A 23,431-nucleotide genomic window follows, 5' to 3' on the forward strand; every position below is an offset into this window, starting at 1 on the left:
TCCTAACATCTCTTAAAATCCTCTAATGTATTTGCCTCTGTCACCAAACCAGGCAGCACATTTGCTGCATCCACCACTCTCTGAGTAGAAAACTTACCCCTCACATCCTCCTTGAACCAACCCCCTTCACCTTCAATGCACCTGTGGTGTTGGACATTTCAACCCTGGGAAATATACAGTCCGTGTCTAATCCATCTATGCTTCTCATAACCCTATAAAACTTCCATTAGATCTGTCCTCAGCCTCCGCTGCTCTAGAGAAAACAACCCAAGTTTATCCAGCCAATTCTCATCACCAGGCAGCATCCTGGTAAACCTCTTCTGCCCCCTCTCCAAAACCTCACAATCTTTCCTATAGTAGGGTGACCAGAACTGTATGCAACACTGCTAAAGCATTACATACTTTTCCTTTTTCTTCTTGACTAAATTCACCACCTCTCCAAGGTTTTCTTATCTTTCCATCCCCGCCCTTCTTTCTGATAGAAACATACCTTTCCTGTACTCCATGTGATTGATCATTAAACATTTTCCATGTGTCTGATGTGGATGCCAGAAAAAAAGGTGTTCCCAATTAATTCTTAATTCCTGCTTAATGCCCTCATAAATTGCCCTACTCCAATTTAAAACCCTCCCACAAGGACCATACCTATCCTTATCTATAACTATCCTGAATGTTAAGGAGTTGTGGTCACTGTTCCCTAACTGCTCACCCACTGAAAGGTCAGTCACCTGGCCAGGCTCATTTCCAACACCAGGTTCCCCATGACAACAACCCTATTATTCTCACACATTTCCTTATTCTGATTACATATCTGTTCCTCAGTGTCCAGGTAGCTACTGGGGTCAGTGGGCTGGGGGGTTGTCTGTAGTACCAATCCCATCGGTGTGATTGCTTCCTTCCCATTCCTGAGTTCTACCCAAATGGACTCAGTATGTGGCCGCTCCATTATGTCTCTCTGAGTTCAGCTGTGATATTATCCTTGGTTAGTAATTCAATTCCCCCTACTCTTACCTTCTCCTCTATCTTCCCTAAAACTTTGAAAACCTGGTACATTAATTACCCATTCTTGTCCCTCTCTCAACCAAGTTTCAGTAATGGCCACAACATCATAGTTCTGATGTTGTGCTGATCCAAGCTCTAAGTCCATCACCCTTACCCATAATACTCCTAGCATTAAAATATACAAACTTCAAACTATTCGATTCATCGTACCTGTTATTTCAAATTTACCTTTCCATACTTTCCCTGACATCTATCTCAGATGGCATTCCGAAGGACAGGATAGAACCTGAGTTATAGGGAAAGATTGAATAGGTGCGGACCTTATTGACTAGACAGTAGGAGACTGAGAGGAGATTCGATAGAAGTGTGCAAAATTATGGGGGTTGTAGGGGCAAATGCAAACTGGCTTTTTCCATTGAGGTTGGCTAGGATGACTATAACTAAAGGTCAAAGTTTGGGTGAAATGTGAAATATTTAAAGGGAACCTGAGGGGGAACTTTCTTCAATGAGAGGGTGGTGCTAGTATGAAATGAGCTGCCAGTTGAAGTGGGGGATGTGGGTTTGATTGAAAAATATAAGAGAAGTTTGGATAGGTCCATGATGGAAGGGCTCTGGTTCAGGATTGGGTCAATGGGACTAGTTAGAGTAAAGGTTCAGCACAGACTAGATGGGCCAAAGGGCCTGTTTCTGTGCTGTGGTGCTCTATGACTCCATGAAAAAGTAAGAAGCCACATAGGTTTGCTGTAGAGTTGCACATACTTATTCCAGGGAATGGAGCTAACAAATGTGCCAGTGATGGGGCATTACTGAAACTAGACAGCAAGGAGCAACAGCATCCTCTGCTTCTAACGTGGAAACCTGCACATGGATTCAGTGTGTAGGGAAGTAATTCCGGCACAAAAAACTAAAAGATAAATACAGAATGAGGGTAGGTGACACATCTGCTGCACCTGTTCCACACTGCAGAACTTTACAAACTTTTCTGCACAGTAAAATTCCTGGGTAGCACTGATTAATTCAATCAAAGATCTCTTGATAGCTGTGAGGGCCTATGCCATGGTGCAGCAGGTAGTGCTGCTACTGCACAGCATTGGACACCCAGGGATCCCGAGCTCTGGGGTTTTCTGTGTGGGGTTTGTACGTCTTCCTGTAATGGTGTTGTTTCCCCGAGATGCTCCAGCCTTCTCCCACGTATGATATGGCAGCAGAATTAGGCCATTCAGCCCAGCAAATCCGCTCCATTCAATCATAGCTTATGTGTGTTCTTCTCAACCCCACTCTCCCGCTTTCTCCCAGTAAAACGTAATTCCATTGCAATCCAAAGCCTATCACTCTCTGCCTTAAATACACTGAGTGACTTGGCCTCCTCAGTCCTCCATGACAGAGAAAAGCTCCACAGGTTCACCACCCTCTGCCTGAAGAAAGGATTGTCCCTTTATTCTGAGGCTGTGTCCCCAGATCTTTGATTCTCCTGCTAATGGAAACACCCCTCTGCATTCACTCTATCCAGGCCTTTCGATACTCTGTAGGTTTCAGCGAGATGGCCAAAGAAGGAAGGATAAATGTCTATCATCTGATCCACACTCCGGAGCAGAAGGTGGCAGTAGTGAACCATTAAGCTGGGTGCCCAGCACCATAAAACAAGAAGAAGAAGGTTTCAGTGAGCTCCCCCACTCATCCTTCTGAACTCCAACAATTACAAGTCCAGAGACATCAAGTACTCAAAGACATGTGGGTCAGCAGGTTACTTGGCTGCAGTAAATAGACCCTACTGTGTTTATGGGCAGAGAGAGAATTATGTACACAATGCTGGAAGAACTCAGCAGGTCAGGCAGCATCCGTGAGAGAAGAGTAGCCAACGTTTCGGGCCGAGACCCTTCATCAGGAATGGGGGGAAGAGAGGGCCGAGGCCCAGTAATAGAGGTGGGGGAAAATGAACAGTGGTCTGAGACCCTCCATAAATGGTACGTGCCCTGCTGAGTTCCTCCAGCATTCTGTACGTGTTGCTCAGAAATTCCAGCATGGCGTGATCTGGCCTTCTGACACCCGAGTCTGGTGTTTCTTTTTCAAGGCAAGCAACCTGCCCTACTTGGGACATGTCCACCAGTTCTAACACACCACAACAGCAGCCCTATCTCTATTACTGGGCTTCGGCCCTCTCTTCCCCCCCATTCCTGATGAAGGGTCTCAGCCCAAAACGTTGGCTACTCTTTTCTCATGGATGCTGCCTGACCTGCTGAGTTCTTCCAGCGTTGTGTATGTATTCTTTGATCCACAGCATCCGCAGTTGCATTTTTGTGTGTTGGAAGAATTAAGGAATGTTGGGCACATGGGAGAGAATAAGTTATGGAGAAGTAAGAGGGAGAATGGGATTGGTGGACTTGCTCTGCAAACCATTCTGGGCTCAATGGGCCAATTAGCTTTCTTCCATGTCATAAGAAATTAGAAAACACAGAAGCAGAAATTGATATACATGATTCAGACTCATCTCTGCATGTCAAAACACTGACTCTTGCCACACTTAAAATCAATTAAAGCCTCATTGTTGCCAGATATTTCAGTGTAATAGTGAGCTCCTGATCTTGTTGACTGTATTTCTGATAAATCTGAGCCTCCTCTGTACATAGTCAATAGTGATTATGAAATTAATGGGAAGATTATCAATCTACAAATTACAGCAACTACATTAGATGCTGGGCCTTTTCATCATTGAAAATACAGCATATGCTTATTAATGTAAGCTGCCTTTTAAAAATGAAAAGGTCGGTGCTATGGAGAGGCAGAAACTGTTAGAGGTAATTTGACAGTAATAAAATCTAGCTGTTTTGATCAAAAATATAGTCTTGTGCTTTTTATGCATTTTGCTCTGCCTATTGTTTGAATTCAGTTGCATGTAATCTGTTGAGGTCAAAAAGAACAGAAGAGATGGATGATGGTCTTGCAAACAAGAGAAAATCTTCAGATGCTGGAGATCCAAAGCAGCACTCCCAGAATTCTGGAGGATCTCAGCAGGCCAGGCAGCATCTACGGAAAAGAGTAAACAGTCGACGTTTCGTGCCCAGGAATCTTGCTCTGAATTTATGTGTATTCATTCACAGCAGATGGTAAAATCAGCAACTTTTTAAGAGAATAATCGGCAAGAAGGTGATTCAGAGTCCATTCGTAAAGAACATACTGTTGGAAGAGGTTTCCTTGGCCCTTAACACTGATGTTCCCACTGCTGAGCTTTCCGGGTTATAGTTAAACACTTTTCTGTTGTTTCTGCAGCATATTCAGTAGAATGCCTCTATAAATGTTTCAGCAGAAGCAATTAAGGATACCATGTGGATCAAAGTAAAATTTCTAATCAGCTATTGAGTATTTTGCTATTTAAATTGTGTTCATTAATTCTTGTAGCAAGAATACAATAAATTCAGCAATATAAGAAATGTTATATAGAGTTGCTGTGCATAAAATTTCCACAGATACTTAAGAAAAACTATGCATCAGAGAGCAGGATTGAATTTGGACGCCACACTGGTGTTGGTGAGCAAAATGCTCTTCCAGCTCAGGGCAGGTTCAATTCCAATGTCATCTGTAAGGTGTCTGTACGTCCTCCCATGGAATGTGTGGGTTTTCCCCGGGTGCTTTGGTTGCCTTCCACTGTCTGAAGACGCACCAGTTAGTAGGTGAATTTGTCACTGTTAATTGTCTAGCTGCAGTTCAAATTGGCTCAAATGGCTGGTAAGGCCTATTCCACATGGTATCTCTAAATAAATGAATAGATGGACAGGAAAAGGGCAACCTAGCAAATAATGGCTAGTTTCATAGTTTTGTGCATAATTCTATGTACTTCAGTCCATAGAAGAGAAGGAAACAACCAAGTTAATTTCCTCCATACTTTGACTCCAAGGTAAGAAAGATTGACAGCTAATTTAGTCAGACAAGCTCAAAGCTGGGCCCTGTCCCAGTCCCAGGAACAATTGAAACAGATAAAGGAAGAGAAGCAGGTGAGTTTGAATCATGCACTTCAGTGCAGAGCCATTTACTAGTCCACCACACTCAACCTCCTCTCACTGTTCTAGGCTGGACAGTGCTGAAGAGTCGAACGGAGCATAGTCCTGTACTTTGGTATCTTTCTGTTTGACTGCTTCATGCTTTTACCAATGTGTCTCGGTGAGTACATCTAGAACATTTCACAGACTCATTAGCTGTTGCTGAGATGGTTGATAGCTCGTTGGACCTGATGATTGGTTTATTGTCCTGACACAGGGTTTCAACCTGAAACGATGACAACTCCTTTCTTCCACCAGATACTGCTGAACCTGCTGACTTCCTCTGGCATTTTGGACCATAAAACCATAGGACAGGAGCAGAATTAGGCCATCTGGCCCATATTGTTTCTTGTTGTGAATTATTCAGTAAAGGATAATTCCACAGAAAGATACATCACAGAAACAGTCCTTTTGGCCCACAAGGTCCATGCCGACCATCAAAAAGCCATTGTATTAACCATACATGAACGCCATGTTATTATTAACTCCCCTCTGATTATAACACTTACCCTTGCACTAGGGCCATTCACCTATGTGCCTTTGGATGTTTTTGGGATGTGGAAGGACACAGAGCACCCAGAGGAAACCCACACAGTTACAGGGAACATGTGCAAATTCTACATAGACAACAGGAGGGGTGGGGTGGGGGTGAGTTTGAATCGGGATCTGGATTTCCCCAGCTGTGAGGCATCAGCTCTGTAAAACGCACGGCTGTGCCACCCATAATGCTTGACACCAAGGTTAGCATGGAAGAGACCGTGTCCATTATTAAGGACCTCCAGCACCCAGGTCATGCCCTTTTCTCACTGTTACCAATAGGTAGGAGGTACAGAAGCCTGAAGGCACACATTCAGCGATTCAGGAACAGCTTTTTCCCTTCTGCCATCCGATTCCTAAATGGACATTGAAGCTTTGGACACTACCTCACTTTTTTAATATACAGTATTTCTGTTTTTGCACATTTAAAACAAATCTATTCAATATATGTAATTGATTTACTTGTTTATTTATTATGTTTTATTTTATTTATTATTATTACTATTCTTTCTGTCTCTCTGCTAGATTATGTATTGCATTGAACTGGTGCTGCTAAGTTAACAAATTTCATGTCACATGCCGGTGATAATAAACCTGATTCTGATTCTGAATGGCTCTGAAGATTATGCTTCTTCTACAGGATTCATTGTCAGTGCCCCTGAGAACATGGGGTGAGCTGCTCTGTTGAGTTGCCGGAGTCATTCCAGGGGCTGGCACTCCCGTGGTGGTGTTGGGGAAGGAGCTTCAGGTTTTAGATAAAGCAGGAGGACCAGGCTGAGATGATATGCAACCAGCAGGTGGTGGTATTCCCCTCCATCTGCTGTGCAGCTTGGTAGAGGCCCTGAGGTTCTGCAAAGCTGTCAGAGACGGCGAGGTGAATGACTTCAGTGCCGTTTGTCGACAGCCCACACTGAAGGTTCCGTGTGCCGGCAGTGGAGCAAGTGAATGTTTGAGCGGTGAATGGGGTGCTGATTGAGTGGGCTAATTTGTCCTGGTGTTGAGCTCCAGCCAAGAGTGGCATGTCTTATCATGCTCCTGACTTGCCTTGTAGATTTTGGAAGCAACTTGGGAATTCAGGTGATCAGGCACTCTGATAAAATGTAATCATTTATTGGGCAGGTCCAGTTGAGTATATGATGAGAGTGATGCCTAGGATATTGATGATAAAAGTGATGGTAATGACTATGAACAATATGGGTTTACGGTTAAATTCTCTCTTGTTGAGCTTGGCCATTGACTAGTACTTCTGTGGCACAAATATTTACCATTTATCTGGTGAAAATTAGTGTCCTAACACACAGATGAAATCTAGCAATATGAGCAACACAACACTCATGCACTACGTTTGAAGCTCTGGAATTCCCTACCCCAAGGGTGGGGGAGGCCAGATCTTTACATATATTTTAGCTGGAGATAGAGAACTATTTGGAAAATTGAAGAACTGAGGCTATGGGGAAGGCTGGCATAGAAGAGGAGTTGAGGCCAACGTGGATAAACCATGATCTTAGAGAAGGGCAGAGTAGGTTTGAGGGGCTGGATGTCCCACTCGTGCTCCTATCTACTTGTGTTTTTGCACACTCACTTTACCACAATACACAGATGCCTGGCTTTGGTCTGGTGATTGAATTGGCTACTAAGCTACAGCAGGCATGGTATGACGCACACAGAATGTTAGAGGAACTCAGACGAGGAGGAAAATGAGGAGATAATTTTCCCGTGGGGGAAAATGAACAGTGGTCTGAGACCCTCCATAAATGGTACGTGCCCTGCTGAGTTCCTCCAGCATTCTGTACGTGTTGCTCAGAAATTCCAGCATGGCGTGATCTGGCCTTCTGACACCCGAGTCTGGTGTTTCTTTTTCAAGGCAAGCAACCTGCCCTACTTGGGACATGTCCACCAGTTCTAACACACCACAACAGCAGCCCCGTTCCTGTCACTTTTCAGCACATGCATCCTCCTGCACTGGTAAACAATACCACATACGCTGAACCTGAGATGGTCACAGTTGACTGTCAGACACCAAGAGAGTCGCTTCCTCTGACACTGCCCGGATCCAGGCTTGCTCCAGCTGAGCACATGTACATTGGTGACCCCAAAAAACCTTCTCTGGCATAAGCATCCTTAAACAAGGAGGCACATATTGTGCATGGTGCCAACAAACAATCTGCTGGAGGAACTCAGTGAGCCGGGCAGCGTCTGAGAGAGGAAAGGGAGTGGTTGACATTCAGATTTGGAATGCATCTGCAGTCTCTTGTGTCTCCACTGCGCACCATACTCCAGGAGTGTTTGCACCAGTGCCCTCTCTAACTGAATCACTAACTCCTAACTTTTATCTTCCACAACTCACAATCAACAGTAGCATCTTACTAACATCCCTAATTACTTATGGTAGACATGAATTCTTGATTTTTGTAATAACCGGAACATTTACATGTCTGCATTCCAGAGCAGATTCTACTATCTTTCACCATTTAGATACAATGCTCTTTTTTATTGTCAAGTTTCCCTCTGCCAAACTCGACAACATCACATTTTTCCACACTCCGTTTTTTCCTGTTTCTATATCACAACTTACTTGGCTAACTACACCTGTGCCAGCACCAGATTCAGCAAAATAACGTACTGAGCAATTTAGTGAGATCTGAAATGGTGACAAGCCCATGGCACAGACACATTAAATGAAAGATGTTCCCCTACACCTGGCAAGATTTCTTTGAACAGCTGCTGCTTCTGTGGCTCCTGGAAACATTCACAGAATCCCCAACAAGGGCAAATTGGATGATCACTTCTCAAAACAGGTTTGATTACCACCTCATTTCCTGTGGGTGGAACCAATTGTTTCTGAATGAGAAATGTATGCTTCATATTCAGTGGGATAACTTCAACAGAAGCTTTGCCAAATGACTTGCACCATCTGGGCTCTGTTTGTTGCATTCCAGCGTGACACTAGCTCAAATGTAGCGGTAAGAATTTTCCAGTCTGTGCACAGCATGCGCTTTAGTTTTGAAAGCAAGTGTGGGTATTTCCACAATGCTCATGTTATGTTTCACCCACCTGTCTCGCTATCCAGAGAGCAAAGGTTTGTTTTCTTCTGCCCAGGCTGAAACCCTGAGACAGTAGCAAATGGCCTCAAATTTCAGTCCCACTGAAGTCAGTGGCACAGAGTGAATCGTGTGTTACTAATGCAAACAAGGACCAGATTTCACCCCCGAATGTCTGTTCATTTCTAATGCCCTCATTTCCATCACATCCAGTGCTCTACCCAACTCTTTTTAAACTTTCAGTTCTGTCGTCTATATCTCCAACCTAATATTACCACCATCACCTTGCCAGTGCGTGCGGTGATGTTTGTCGTTCCAATATTCTACTTGGTTCTGCTAGATGTATCATTACAAATATTTTTGTTCTCTTCTAAGTTTTGCCTTATTTTATTTACATCTTTCCACCTAATGGTTAAACTGCTTTAATGTTTAATTTTTGACACCTATCATTCATATTGCAAGGACTCCCAACTATTTTCATTACACTCATAATTTTATTAACATTGCTCAACAAAACTCAGTTACACCTATCATACTATGTTAAGTCTGATACAAATTATTCTAATTATGCCTTTCATGCTTATCATTATAACTAATTATGTCACATCTATTTTTCTAAATAGTTCCAGTTTTCTGCCTAACTGTTGCTAGCAGGTTTTCTATGAGGCATCTTTTACTCCTACAACAATAACTTCCACTTCATTCAGTCCTGAGTGATATTAAACAACAAGCTTTAATATACAGTATGTTGACAGGCCCAATATGCAATCACACTGAAAGAATTTAGGATGTGGAATGGACTGCTTGCACTGTGGCTAAATTGCAGAGATGCTCGTGGCATTGAAATCCCACTTAGTCAGCTAAGGAATTTAAATTCAGTTACTTAAAAGTTGGTATATGTAATGAAACTAATCAAAGAAATATTCTTTGTCCTGATGAAGGGTCTTGGCCCAAAAGTGTCGACTGCACTTCTTCCTATAGATGCTGCTTGGCCTGTTGTGTTCCACCAGCAATTTGTGTGTGTTGCTCGAATTTCCAGCATCTGCAGATTTCCTCGTGTTTGTGTAAAGAAATATTCAATGTAATCATATGTAAATATTTCCTGCATACTTCAATAGCCAAAGCATTAAGTAAAATAACTGTATGAATTAAAGAGTAGGAAACTATCGAGTCAGAATTTTCAGGCGCAGTCAGGATGGGTACAGCAGGGATCGGAGCTGGGGCCCCAGCTGTCTATACTGAGGGCAAAGGAGGCATTAAGTGTATGACAGTCAGACTTGTAGATAATCTATAAGTAAGTGGGGAATTAGGTTCTGAGGACAACAACATCTGCAAAGGGAGATATGTACCTGACTTTAGAAGGGGTGGTGTAAAATGGGGAAATGTGATGTTTCCACTGTGGGAAAATAGTAAAGCCACACTTCATTTAAGTGACAAGAGAGTAGAATATGTTGTGGTATGGAGGGTACCTAGTATCCTCGTGAGGGAATGCGGAAGGTTAGAATAGAGGTATAGAAAATAATTGCAGGGTGTTGGGGGGGGGACACCTGCAGTAATTTCTATTGTTCTTATTTATGAGAATGTCAGCAGAAAAGATCACATGAGACGAGATATGTGGAAATTATGCTGATGGAATTTCTCAGTGAGCTGCCATGAACCCAATGAGTGGAAAGACTCCTGTGTTGTAAGGAGATATGGATATGGGAATATAAGAAGTGATCTACTTGGGTTGGAAGCTGTTCAGAAAAGGTTCACAAGATAGATTCTGGCCATTGAGGGATTGTCTTCTGGGTTCTACTCTCTGGGGTTTAGAGGGTTATGAGGTGGTTTACTGAAGCATCCAACATTCCCACAGGGCTTAGTTGAATAGGAACTGGCAGGACTTTTCTCTTTTTCTCCTATTTAATAAGAGTTACCCTTTTAAGACAAAGATGGAGAGGAGTTTCTTCTTGAAGAGCACCACAAATATTTGGAATTCCCATGAAAAGAATTAAATCATTGAATTGAATTGACTTTATTTCTTACATCCTTCACATACATGAGAAAATCTTTACGTTACGTCTCTGTCTGAATGTGCAATTTATAGTAATTTATAATAAATAGTATGTACAACAGAACAATCAATATAACATAGAAATATTTTGTATCAGTGTGAATCAATCAGTCAAATGGTCTAGTGGAAGAAGCTGTCCTGGAACCTGTTGGTCCTGACTTTGCTGCTGCAGTAACATTTCCTGAATGGTAGCAGTTGGAACAGTTTGTGGTTGGGGTGACTCGGGTCTCCATTGATCCTTTGGGCCCTTTTCTACACCTTTCTTTGTAAATGTTCTGAATAATGGGAAGTTCACATCTACAGATGCAGCCAGTCAGGATGCCTTTAATCATGTCCTTGTAGAAAGCCTTTAGGATTTGGGGACTCATGCCAAACTTCTTCAAGTGTCTGAGGTGAAAGAGGCACTGTTGTACCTTTTACACCACACAACTGGTATGTACAAACTACGTGAGATCCTTGGTGACGTTTACACAAAGGAGCTTGAAGCTATTCACCCTCTCAACCACAGATCCATTGATATCAATTGGGGTGAGCCTGTCTCCATTCCTCCTACAACCAGACACTGAGGGAGAGGTTGTTTTCTTGACATCACTGTGTCAGGGTGATGACTTTTTCTCTGTAAGCTGCTTTGTTATTATATGAGATTAGGCCAATTAATATGGTATTGTCAGCAAATTTAATTAGTAGATTGGAGCTGTGGGTGGTGACACACTCATGGGTATACAGGGAATAAAGGAGACGGCTTAGGACACAGCCCTGAGGGGCACCTGTGCTGAGGGTCAGAGGGGCAGAGGTGAGGGAGTCCACTCTTACAACCCGCTGGCGATTTGACAGGAATTCCAGGATCCAGCCGCGCAAGGGAGGGTGAAGGTCGAAGACTCTGAGCTTCTTGTTAAGCTGGAGGGAATCAGGGTGCTGTAGTCCAAGAGCAGCATTCTCATATAAGCATCCTTCTCCAGATGTGTAGGGATGGTGTGTAAAGCAGTGGGTATTGCATCATCTGTTGATCGGTTGTGTCGGTAGATGAATTTTATGGAGTTCAGTGTGTGTGGCAGCAAGCTGCAGATGTAGTCCTTGACCAGCCTCTCAAAGTATTTGCTTATTATCAAGGTGATTCCATCAGGATGCCAGCTGTTCAGACATGTTACCTTGGTCTTTTTTTGGTACAGGGACAATGGTGGATGTTTTGAAGCAGGAGAGCACGTACACTGGGAGAGGGAGAGGTTAAAAATGTCAGTAAACACACCTGCCAGATGTGCCGCGCATATCTTGAGTACACGCCCTGGGATGCCGTCTGGTCCTGCAGCCTTGTGACTGTCCACTCATTGGAAACTTCAGCCTCAGGGATGACCAAGGTCACTTCAGCAGCTCTCCTCAGAGGCTCAGTGCTGGCCATGTCAAACACTGAAGAGATATTTGATCTAGAGAATCAAGGGTAATGGGGAACAAGCTGGAGAGTGGAGCTGAATCCAGGTTTACATCTACTATGTCCTTTGTGGTTATCTTGGACAAAGGATACTCCAAATTCTTGTGCTTTTTTTCCCTGTGAAGAAAATTTGCCTCACCCCCCCACCCCAGGTTAATTTGCAAATTGAGTCTGTGGTGAGAAAGGTCTGTGGCGAGAAAGTTAAATAGAATGTTAGCATTCATTTCGAGAGGATTAGAATATAAAAGCAAGGATGTAATGTTGAAACTTTATAAAGTACAGGTAAAGCCTCATGTGGAATGTTGTGAGCAGTTTATGGCCCCTTATCTTAGAAAGGATGTGCTAAAACAGGAGAGGGTTTAAAGGAGGTTCATGAAAATGATTCCAGGAGTGAAATAATTTGTCATTGAAGAGCATTTGATAGCTCTGGGCCTGTATTCTCTAAAATTCAGAAGGATGTGGGATGACCTCATTGAAAACTATCAAATGGGGAAAAGTCTTGATAGAGTGGGTGTGGAGAGGATGTTTCCTGTGATGGGAGAGTCTAAGAGCAGGGGAACATAGCCTCAGAATGGAGGAGCATCCTTTTAGAATGGAGATGAGGAGAAATTTCTTTAGCCAGAAAATAGTGAATCTGTGGAATTCTTTGCCACAAGCAGCTGTATAGTTAAGGCAGAGGATGGTAGATTTTTGATTAGTCAGGACTTGAAGGGATACAGGGAGAAAACTGGATCAGCCGTGATGAAATGGCAGAGCAGACTTGATTGGCCAAATAGTCGATTCCAGCTCTTGGATGTTAGGGTCTTATGTTCATCATAGCTTATATCTGACTCCAGACCCAAAGCAAAGTGATTTTCCATTTATCTGCGCACCAAAACCTGCCTAGAAAGCCTCTGAATTTCAGAAATGAAAATCGAATAAAGTTGCAGATGCGGGAATCTGAAATGGAACCAGAAATGTTGAAAGAACTCAGCTAACTGAGCAGCGCCTTCGGGGAGAGAAAGACCGACTGACATTTGAGGTCATTGACCCTTTCTCACTTCTGGGGGACCGTGGAAGGTTGGGGGGAGGTGGTTCAGTTTTAAAAGTAGAGCTGAGAGGGAGGTTCTTGGTCCTCTGTAGTTCCCCATTTGCATTAATGACGGGAAGAGGGAATGAAATGCAAGGTTTCCAAAGTTGTTGGTGATACAAAACTAGAGCATGTTGTGATTTAGCAATGGGAAATAGATTGAGTGATTGGCTGAAAAGCTGTCAAATTGAGTTTAGTGTGGGGCAGTGTGAGATCATGCACTTCAGTAAGAGTAATCAAAATTCTAATTATTATCTAAATGGGGAGAGAATGAAAATGATTGAAGTTCAGAGAGTTCAAGATGTTCTAATGCATGAATTACAAAATATTAACGTGTAGTTAAGAAGGGAACATGCTGTTTGCCTTCTTAGCAAGTAGTTAAAGATGGCAAACAGCATGCTGGCTTTTATTGTGAGGGGGCTGGAGTTTAAGAAAAGGGGGTGTTTGCTACCACTGTACAGGGTGTTGGTGTTGCCACACTTGGAGTACCATGCACAGTGTTTGCCTCCATATTTATAAAATGATCCAGTAACATTGGAGGCAGTCCCAGGCTAGTTTCCAGGTGGTCCGATCAAGAAATAGTCTGGATCTGAATTCTTTGGAGTTCAGAAGAATGAGGAGTGACCTTATTCAAACATGTAAGACCTTATGTTGGGGGATGGTGCTTGGTAGGATAGATGTTGCTAATTCTGCACAAGTTACAAACAAAGGGACTTGGTTGTAAGATAAGGAGCTGATTATTTAAACTGAGGGCAGGTCTAAGGCTGAGGTGTGTGAATTCTTTTTCCCTCAGAGGATGGTAAATCTCTGTATTCTCTGCCCCTAAGGGTGGTGGATGCTGGACCGTTAGATATATTAGATACATCTCTAGGGCATTTCCAGGCAAAGGAGGGGTAGTGTTGGGTCTCTTGAAGAGCATTAAGGTGGATGAATCCCCAGGGCCTGATGAGAATGACAAGAGAAGAAATTTCAGGGGCTTGACTAATATTTTCATATCTTCTCTAGCCACAGGCAAAGTCTTGGAGTGCTGGCAAGTAGCTAATGTTGCCGCACTATTCAAGAAGAAAAGAAGGGATAGACTGATGAGTCTCAGCGGTAGGGAAGTTACCGGAGAGAATTCTTAAGGGTAGGATTTATGAGCGCTTGGAAAACCATGGCTTAATTTGGAAGAGCCAGCTTGTCTAGGGCAAATCATGTCATACCAACTTGATTGAGTTTTATGATGAGATGACAAGGGTGCTTTATGATGGTAGATCTGTGGACATTGTCTATATGGATTTTTAGTAGGCATTTAACAAGGTCTACCACTCTGCCTTCACATATTTTTCTCAGTTACCATCTCAAAAAAAATTCTATTCAGCAACCGAATTCTAAGCAGTCAGTGGACGTTATTCCTTTTCCTGCACTATTCACTTATAATTGATAGATTCCTATGCTGTTGCACTTTGTTGACACTAAATCAAATTATGCAGGGGATGTGGCAAGTCTGCAGAGAGATTTAGATAGGTTAAATGATTGGGCAGAAGAAGTACAATGTTGGTAAAGTGAGGTCATCCATTTTAGATGGAAAAGTTGAAGATCAGATTATTATTTAAATTATGAAAAATTGCAGCATGCTGTTGTGCAGAGGGACTTGGTAATGCTTGTCTTTGGTTTGAAGGTGCAACTGGTTACTTAGGAGACAAATGAAATGTTGGCATTCATTGCTAGAGGGATAGAGTTTAAGAGCAGGGAGATTATACCTGGAGTACTGAATGCCGTCTGGGTCCCTCTGCTTGAGGAAAAACATACTGGCTTTGGAGGAGTGCAGTCGAATGCTCCAGGTTGGTTCTGAAGGTAGAAGGGTTAGCTGATGTAACCGAGGTGCTGGGGACAGTACTCTCTAGAATTCAGAAGAATGAGAGGGGAGCTTATAGGAACATACATATATAAAAGGGATAGATGAGATAGAACCTAGTTCAGTCTCACTTTTTAGGTTTCTGCTGTTAGGGAAACGAGAACTAGGAAACATAGCCTCAGGATTTGGGGGTGTAGATATAGTGTGGAGAGGAGGAGAAAATGCTGTTTCCTGAGAACACTGAATCTGTGAAATACTCTGCCTGGGAAAGGAGTAGAGGCTACCTCATTAAATATATTTATGACATAGACAGATTTTAGCATAGCTGAGGTATTAAGAGTTATGGGGAAAAGACATTTAGTTGGGGCTGAATTCACGGCTGGATGAGCCATGACTTTATTGAATGGCAGAGCAGGTCTGATGGATCAGATGGCTTCCTCCTGCTCCTGTTTCCTATGTTCTTATGGTGCTACTAAACAACAAATTTCACATCATATGTTGCTGATGATAAATCTGACTCTGTTGTTCTGCCTTATTTTATCACTGCTTTATTTCTGTGTCACACACTACACATTCTCACAGCAAAATTTAGCTGCAGCAATATCATTACATCCACGAGAAAGCTTGCCTGTTGTTCTTCATTGTATGTTTCCACCCATCTACGTGGTTACACCTATGATTGTAATTAATTTTGTCATGCCTAATGATCTACCAGATTCTGTTACAGTCATCATTAGGGTTACTTCATCTCCTTTCCAAATGTTACCATGGCTCTTTCCTTCCTGTGATGCACGTTGCCATTATTCCATCATAAACATCTCCTGACTGCTGCCAATTTACTCCACCGCATCCACATGCTGTGCAAGATGCAGTATCACCTAATTTTGCTCGTATTTCTGCATATGTGTAATAAAATCCAACTCAATCATTATGAATGAAGTATGAATTCACAATGCCAGACTCTATACTGTAACTGGCCCAGTTTCACATCCAAGATACTTCATTAACTAATTTTTGTCTGGAATAGATCCTATCGGATTTGATAGAGGTATACAAAATTATGAGGGGTATAGACAGGCTAAATGCAAGCAGGCTTTTATTCACTGAGGTTGGGTGGGAATACAACCAGAGGTTATGGGTTAAGGGTGAAAGGTGAAACTTTTAAGGGGAATACGAGGGGAAACTTCTCCTCTCAGAGGGTCAGGAGAGTGTGGAACGAGCTGCCAGCACACGTGGTGTATGCAAGCTCGATTTCAACGTTTGAGAGGTTTGGATAGGTACGTGGCTGGTAGGGGTATGGTTTCAGTGCAGGTCGATGGGAGTAGGCAGTTTAAATATTTTTTGCATGGATTGGGGGGGGCAAAGGGCATGTTCCTGTATTTTAATTTTCTATAACTCTATACCAATCTGCACGAGAAATGAAACTGCACGATATGTATATCAGTGCATTAACTGTCACAAGGCATTGATTATCTGGGAAATGACAGGGTTGACAAGTGAGAAGGAATATAAAATAACCACAAATGCATACCAGAAGTAAGAAGTCAGGTTCAGGAGGGTGGGAGAGAACTGAAGAGATATCTTTTTTATATATTAAAAAAACAGCCTAGCAGGAAAAAAGAGGTCAGAAATGAAATGGAAAACACAAACAATAAAATGGAAAGGAAGGAGAAGGATGTGGTAAGATGCTTCATCAGTCTTGCATCTGTTGCCATGGTGATGGAAAATCCCTTTTTATAATTCCTCAGTAGGTATTAAGTGCTCCAGCTAAACAGGATTGTGTCTGATGAATGCTAATAGGATAGGAATAGGGAGTCACGGTGATGTGTGTGAAATAATAGATTATGTGTTCGTGAACTGAAATTGGTGTGTGTGTGTAATAAATGGTATATGTGCCTACACTGATCCATGTTATTTCTATGTAAGTACCTTTATCTATGGAAGCACATATGAATCTTTCTATGTGTTCTTTTATCTCGATGCCTGTGTCAAAACCTCTACCTGATGAGTCATCAATGTATTCCTTCTGAATTGGACTGACAGTCAACAACCAACCACACCCCCATTCTATCCCCCCCCCCCACATTTTGATTTCTCATACTTTGTTTACATTTCCTTTATCTACCTTGTGGCCCCCTTCTCTGCATTCTCTCACAATTCTCCAACCTTATGTCTACACTCCCTGCACATGTTGGCAATGTGAGAGTGTGGGGAAACAGATGGAGTCACCACATTAAAGTGCCAGAGGGTGGTTTGATCCCAGCCTCTTGGGTTTTCTGTGTGGAGTCTCTATGTTCTCCCTAGGGTTGCTTGACATTCTGCCAGACACTCTGGTTTTAGTCCCAAGACCACTATAGTGGTAGATTACTTGACCACAGTAAATTACTGTGAGTATGAGTTAATGGCAAAAACAATCAAAGGGGAGTTCATGGATATGTGTGAGAATGAGGTTACAGAGAAAGAAAGCAGGGGAATGGGTCTGCTGAGAATAATCTGTTGGAAAAAGAGGAGATGGGACTGCTCAGATTGTCCCTCTGGAAAGGGGAGGGGGATGGGACTGCTGTGATTGGTCCTCTGAACAGCAATGCATAGTGAGCTGAATGGCCTCCTGTGTCGTTGTAAGTGTACAATGCCTACAGCTGCCATGGCAATTTCTGACTGGACCTTCTCTAGCCTTCTTTGAGAACCTCTTTCAAAGCAAGTGTATTATGAAAATGCATATATGTTACCATATAACAGTCTGAGATTCATTTTCTTGCAGGCATTCACAATAGAACAAAGAAATAAAACAGAATCAATGAGAAAGTACACATAAAGACAAACAACCAAGGTACAAAAGAGAAACTGCAAATACAAAAATACAAAAATAAATAATACTGAGAACATGAGTTAGAGTCCTTGAAGGTGAGCCTAGGTTGTAGAATCAGTGCAGTTTATCTTTCAGTCATCTCAAATTTATAAAGCACTTTTTTAAACTCAAAGTTTCATGGATAATGCTCACGTGAAATATCTTGGGATACTTTGTCCAATTAAAGTTTTGTATTGATATTTTTGGCATAGTGTATGTTTGTGCATTTCAGTATCTGACAGTGTACAAATCTGTGCGTATCGTTTTGTATGTAATTCTCTGTCTGTGACCATTTGCTGATTCATGCAAAATGTGTGAGTACATGCTTGTGTATATAATGTGTGGATGTGGGTGCCTACCTCTGTGTGTAGGTGTGTGAATGATAGGTTGTGTGTGTGTGTATATGTGCTTCCATGTGTAATTGTTTATATGTGTGTGTGTCTGCAGGAGTTGGTCAGCATGCACAGGGACAGTCTAACCCTGATGTAGATATGAAAATGCTGACCACAGTGTGTGTATGTGAATTTTGATCTGAAAGTGCAGGTCTATGTGTGTATTTCAGCATAAATATATCCAGATATGTGTGAGCATGCACAGTATGTTCAAATGAGCACTTCCAAAATGTGCAGGCATGAGTGTATGTTTGTAATATATATGTGTGTTTTTGTGTGTGCCTATATGTGTGAGTGTGTGCATGTGTGTGTGTGTGTGTATGTTTTTATATTTGCCTGTATGCGTTTGGCGATTTGAACAGGTCAGACATCATTGAATCCACCTCCAGGGGGAATCTGCTCTGCTCCTTTCAGTGGGGGAGAAAAAGCAGCAAACATACATATTCTTCTCTTTCTACAAACAGCATCTCCCAGACACATTGTGGGATATTAGTGAGACACTGCGCCGGCAGGAGGATTTGTGTTTTTTAGAAATATTCCGGCACTGGTAAGGGCTGAGCTCTATGATTGTCTGCTTGTTGTGTAGTCTGCTTGCAGTGGGAGTCTGGGCTGCTGATTGAGCTGAATGCAGGGCTCTCTGTCAGATGGAAGGAGGTATATGAATTGGTGATTTCGATTCCAGACAAAATAATAATCAAGAAGTGTCTGGGAAAAAAAAAGTCAGCACCTTCAAATGTCAGCATCCAGCTTGATAGAAGAGCCAGAGAGCCGTATCCATTGCTCTGGAAATGTTTTAATGCATGAGCTCAGGATCCAGCATGCCGGACTGTAAAGTGAATCAATTTATTTGAAAATACGTTCTGTGGCAGAGCTACAGAAGGACTATTCCACAATATGTCATAGAGTCCAGCTTCAGAGAATGGAGAGAAGGGGAGAGAGACAGGAACAACAAGGATGAGTCAAAGTGTTTGCTGCAAGTTTATCCAAAGGGTGTTGAAAATATAAATCATTTTTAAGGTGAGCAGTCATTTGAATAAGTTGAAAATATCTCTATTTTGAAAACAAGGTAAAAGCATTTAGTAAAATGAGGGGCAATGCTAGGGCTTTGGAATGTAAAATAATTCTGGCATGGTCTGAGAATGTTCCTTTAACAGCTATTGTCGAGTGACTGGTGAGACAGTAGCTCATTGAACAGTAATTGGCAATTGAAATGCAATACACTTAATTCCACCTCTTCAATTAGTAGTGAGCAATTTGGTCACTAAAACATCTCAGTTTTTATAAGAAAATTTTATTTTATTTTGGAGGGTGGTGCATGTGGTGTTGAAATTGTGTTGAAAGAACAAAGGTGACATGACGTAGTGTTGCAGTAATAAATTATAATAAACTTCCTTCTCTCAGGAAATGTTTGTGGTTTTAAGTTCAGAGATGGCACGGGTTTAGCGAGCATTGATTCAGGGGTCTGCTTAGAAATAAATGCAAATATCTTACAGTTCATGTGAATGTCTGTGCTTTTGTTATCACTAGTGGATTGTTTCTGCAGTCTCGCCATAAATACCCTTGTGTGACAGAATGCCGGTCTGTGTGACATTTCATTGTGCTTTCTGTGGTACCACGTTGATATAAACATGCAGTAAATCAGATAGGCAATGGATCCAATGTCTTTGCAGAAGCGGAGGATTTGTGCTGAGGGACTTGAAGGGCTGAGCAGTTTTAGGTAGACTAGGAGGGAGGAGATATCCCCTCACACACAGCTGCTGTGTTCTCGTTGTACACATTGTACTTCATTGTATTTCATCCAGTCGCAGCTTGTACGGGCTTGTGTGATTACTTGTAGATCTACTGCACGCACTGAATACACTGGCTGCCCCAATATCCCTAGTCCTTAGAGCTAACAAAAAGTGGCCTCTCTTTCTGCACGCCGGCCAAACCACTGAATGTCTGCGAGATGCAGACTCCATCAAATCCTGACCACACATTTTGTCTCCTTCTCCCTGCAACAAAATAAAAAAACTAAATAAATTTATACTTTATAAACATCTTGGAGTTATTTCTTGATCCCAGGAGTGCTGTATACAGATCTGGCACAAACCACTGATAATGAAACCGAGGACAGCTAAGCAGAGATTTATTACAAAGGAGAAATTCCCTCCATGTGCTGTAGGAGAGGAAGTCCATCATGGATGCGTCCACTCAGTGTCGTGTTCAGCTTTGAAAGGGCAGTTTAATGAAGATCGATCGCAGTAGTAGAACCTGTGGGAGCCGTCACCAGACATGGGCAGAGGGGCACGTGGCTCCATTGTCACTTGAGGCACGTGGGTACCGCTCTATTCGTGCTGCTAAAGTTACTACTAAAACATGCCATTCACGCCATGCAGGCAACAAGCCTGCGAAGGTGGGGCTGCTGTGCAAGATAAAACTTACTTAAATAAGTTATTACTGATGCACCTCCGATGCCACTTTCCTGATATTCCGTTAATAACTATGTGGCTCTGGTGACATAGTGACTCATGCTGCTTTATCATCGAAGGCACATGACTGGCACAAGGCTGGATTACCAATGGGTTGCTGTGGCACTGATGGTATTTCATTAATGGCACGCAGCAGGTTTATCATTACTGGTATGTTGCTGGTTCATCCTTCGGGCATATGGCTGGTATATTACTGACAGAATATAGTTGTGATATCCCTGATGATACCAGCATATGTCTGGTATAAACATGGATAGCACATTGCTGGAATACCATTGCTTCCACACTGAATCCCAATGAACGCTTGTTACCATGACGTAACAGATACACTTGCTTAGGCCAGGATCCTGAGGGGGGTTGACTGGATAGATGCTGAGCTGTTTTTACTAGTGGGAGGGGCACAGACCAGGGAGCACAGTAACAGGATAAAGGACTGGTCATTTAATAGAGTGGTGTGTGGAAATTTCTTCTCTCAGAGAATCAGAATCAGGTTTACTATCACTGGCTTATGTCATAAAATTTGTTGTTTTGCAGCAGCAGCACATTAATTAAAAACTATAAATTACAATAAATATATATTTTTAAATTAAATAAGTACTCAAAAAGAGAGTTTATATAATAGCAAGGTAGCATTGAGGGGTCATTCCCCATTCAGAAATTGGATAGTGGAGGGGAAGAAGCTCTTCCTGAAGTGTTAAGTATGTGCCTTCAAGCTTTTGTAGCTCCTCCTTGATAGTAGCAATGAGAAGAGGGCGTGTCCTAGATGACAGGGTCCTTACCGATGGATGCAGTCTCTTTGAGGCATCGCATTTTGAAGGTGCCTTCAGTGCTGGGGAAACTAGTGCCCATGGTAGAGCTGCCTGAGTTTACAACTTTCTGCAGCTTTTCCCAATCCTGCGTAGTGGCCCCTCCATGTCAGATGGTGATGCAACCAGTTAGAATACTCTCCATGTTACACCTGGAGAAAATTGTGAGAGTCTTTGGTGACATTCCAAGCCTCCTCAAATTCCTAATGAAATGTAGCTGCTGGCAAGTTGCAAAACCAGCCTTGCACAAGGCAGATACATGTGGCGTCACAACCAGGTCTTGAAGAATCTGGCAGCAGCAATCAAGACCAAGAGGATAGCAACCAACTCCTTTCCCCCTAGAGCAACTAACACTCTGACACCAACAGCATTCATCTGAAAGGGGGTGGAAAAGACCAACTAATCTCCCTCCTAAGCCAGACGCAGGACATTTGGACATTTGTCAATAAGCAACTCGTCTTTCCACTGGAAATTGCTACCACCAACTTTAGACCAGACTTGTTCCCTGGTCCAATTCATTACAGATTATCTATTTTTTTTTGGAACTCACAGTCCTGTGGGAGGTTTCAGTGGCTGAAGTATATGAGTGCAAAAGGCTACACTCTACAGATCTAGCAGCAAAAGCTCAGCGACGAGGCTGGAAAACCAAAGTTTGTTCTGTGGACCTGGGTTGTAGGAGATTTATAGCCACATTCAGCATCAAATTGCTGAAGGAGCTAAGGAACCATGGTTAGACTCCATGGCAAACCATCAGAGCCATATCAGAGGTGGTGGAAAGAAGCAGTCAATAGCTTTGGATCAAGTGAAAAGACTTCACCTGGCCTCCAAAGAAGCATCAAGAGATCTGGGACACTAGAAGTCATCGCTGAGCCCTCCAGAAATGTAGTGGGCTCATCAATGAAACATTGACAGAAGATGGTACCCACTTGAAAACCCCTGTGTGCCAACTCTGTACCACTCCCAACATCAAGGCAGTCTTGAGCAAGTGCTCATCACCCATTGGCACCAGGGATATTAGTATCTTATCCTGTGTTTTTTGATTTTTTTGTCATACCTTCTTTGTAAATGCATCAAAATATTCAACATTTATCGCTCTTGAAAGTTGTTGGCGTCCACGAATTTAAACTGCTCACCCTTTCCTCTGCTGATCCCTCAATGAGGACTGGTGTGTGTTCTCTCAACTTGCCCTTCCTGAAGCCCACAATCGATTCCTTGGTCCTACTGACATTGAGTGCAAGGTTGTTGTTATGACACAACTCAACCAGCTGATCTATCTCACCCCTGTATGCCACCTCATCACCATCTGAAATTCTGCCAACAATAGTTCTGTCATTGAAAAAGTTATAGTTGGAGTTTGAGCTGTGCCTAGCCACACAGTTGTGGGTGGAGAGAGAGTAGAACAGTAGGCTAAGCACACATCCTTGAGATGCACCAGTATTTATTGTAAGTGGGAAAGAGATGTGATCCACTTTGACTGCAGTCTCTTCATGAGGTAGTCAAGGATCCTGTTGCAGACGGAGGGACAGACGTCCAGGATTTAGAGCTTGTATATTAGAACAGAGGCTACGGTCATGTTAAAAACTGAGGTCTAGTCAATATGTATCAGCCTGACGTAGGTATTCCTATTATCCCAGTGATTAAAGGCTGAGTTGATAGCCAATGAGATTTCATCTATTGTAGACATAGTGTAGTGATAGGCAAATTACAATGGGTCCAAGTCCTAATTTAGGCAGCAGTTGATTCTGGCCATGACCAACCTCTCAAAGCATTTCATCACAGAATATCTAAGTACAAGTAGGTGGTAGCTGTTGAGGCAGCTCCCCCTGCTCTTCTTGGGCACTGGTATGATTGTTGAAGAGGGGAGGAACTTCTGACAGCAACAATGAGAGATTGAAAATGCCCTGAACACTCTCGC

The sequence above is a fragment of the Hypanus sabinus genome, chromosome 8, assembly GCF_030144855.1.
Source record: "Hypanus sabinus isolate sHypSab1 chromosome 8, sHypSab1.hap1, whole genome shotgun sequence".
Taxonomy (NCBI): domain Eukaryota; kingdom Metazoa; phylum Chordata; class Chondrichthyes; order Myliobatiformes; family Dasyatidae; genus Hypanus; species Hypanus sabinus.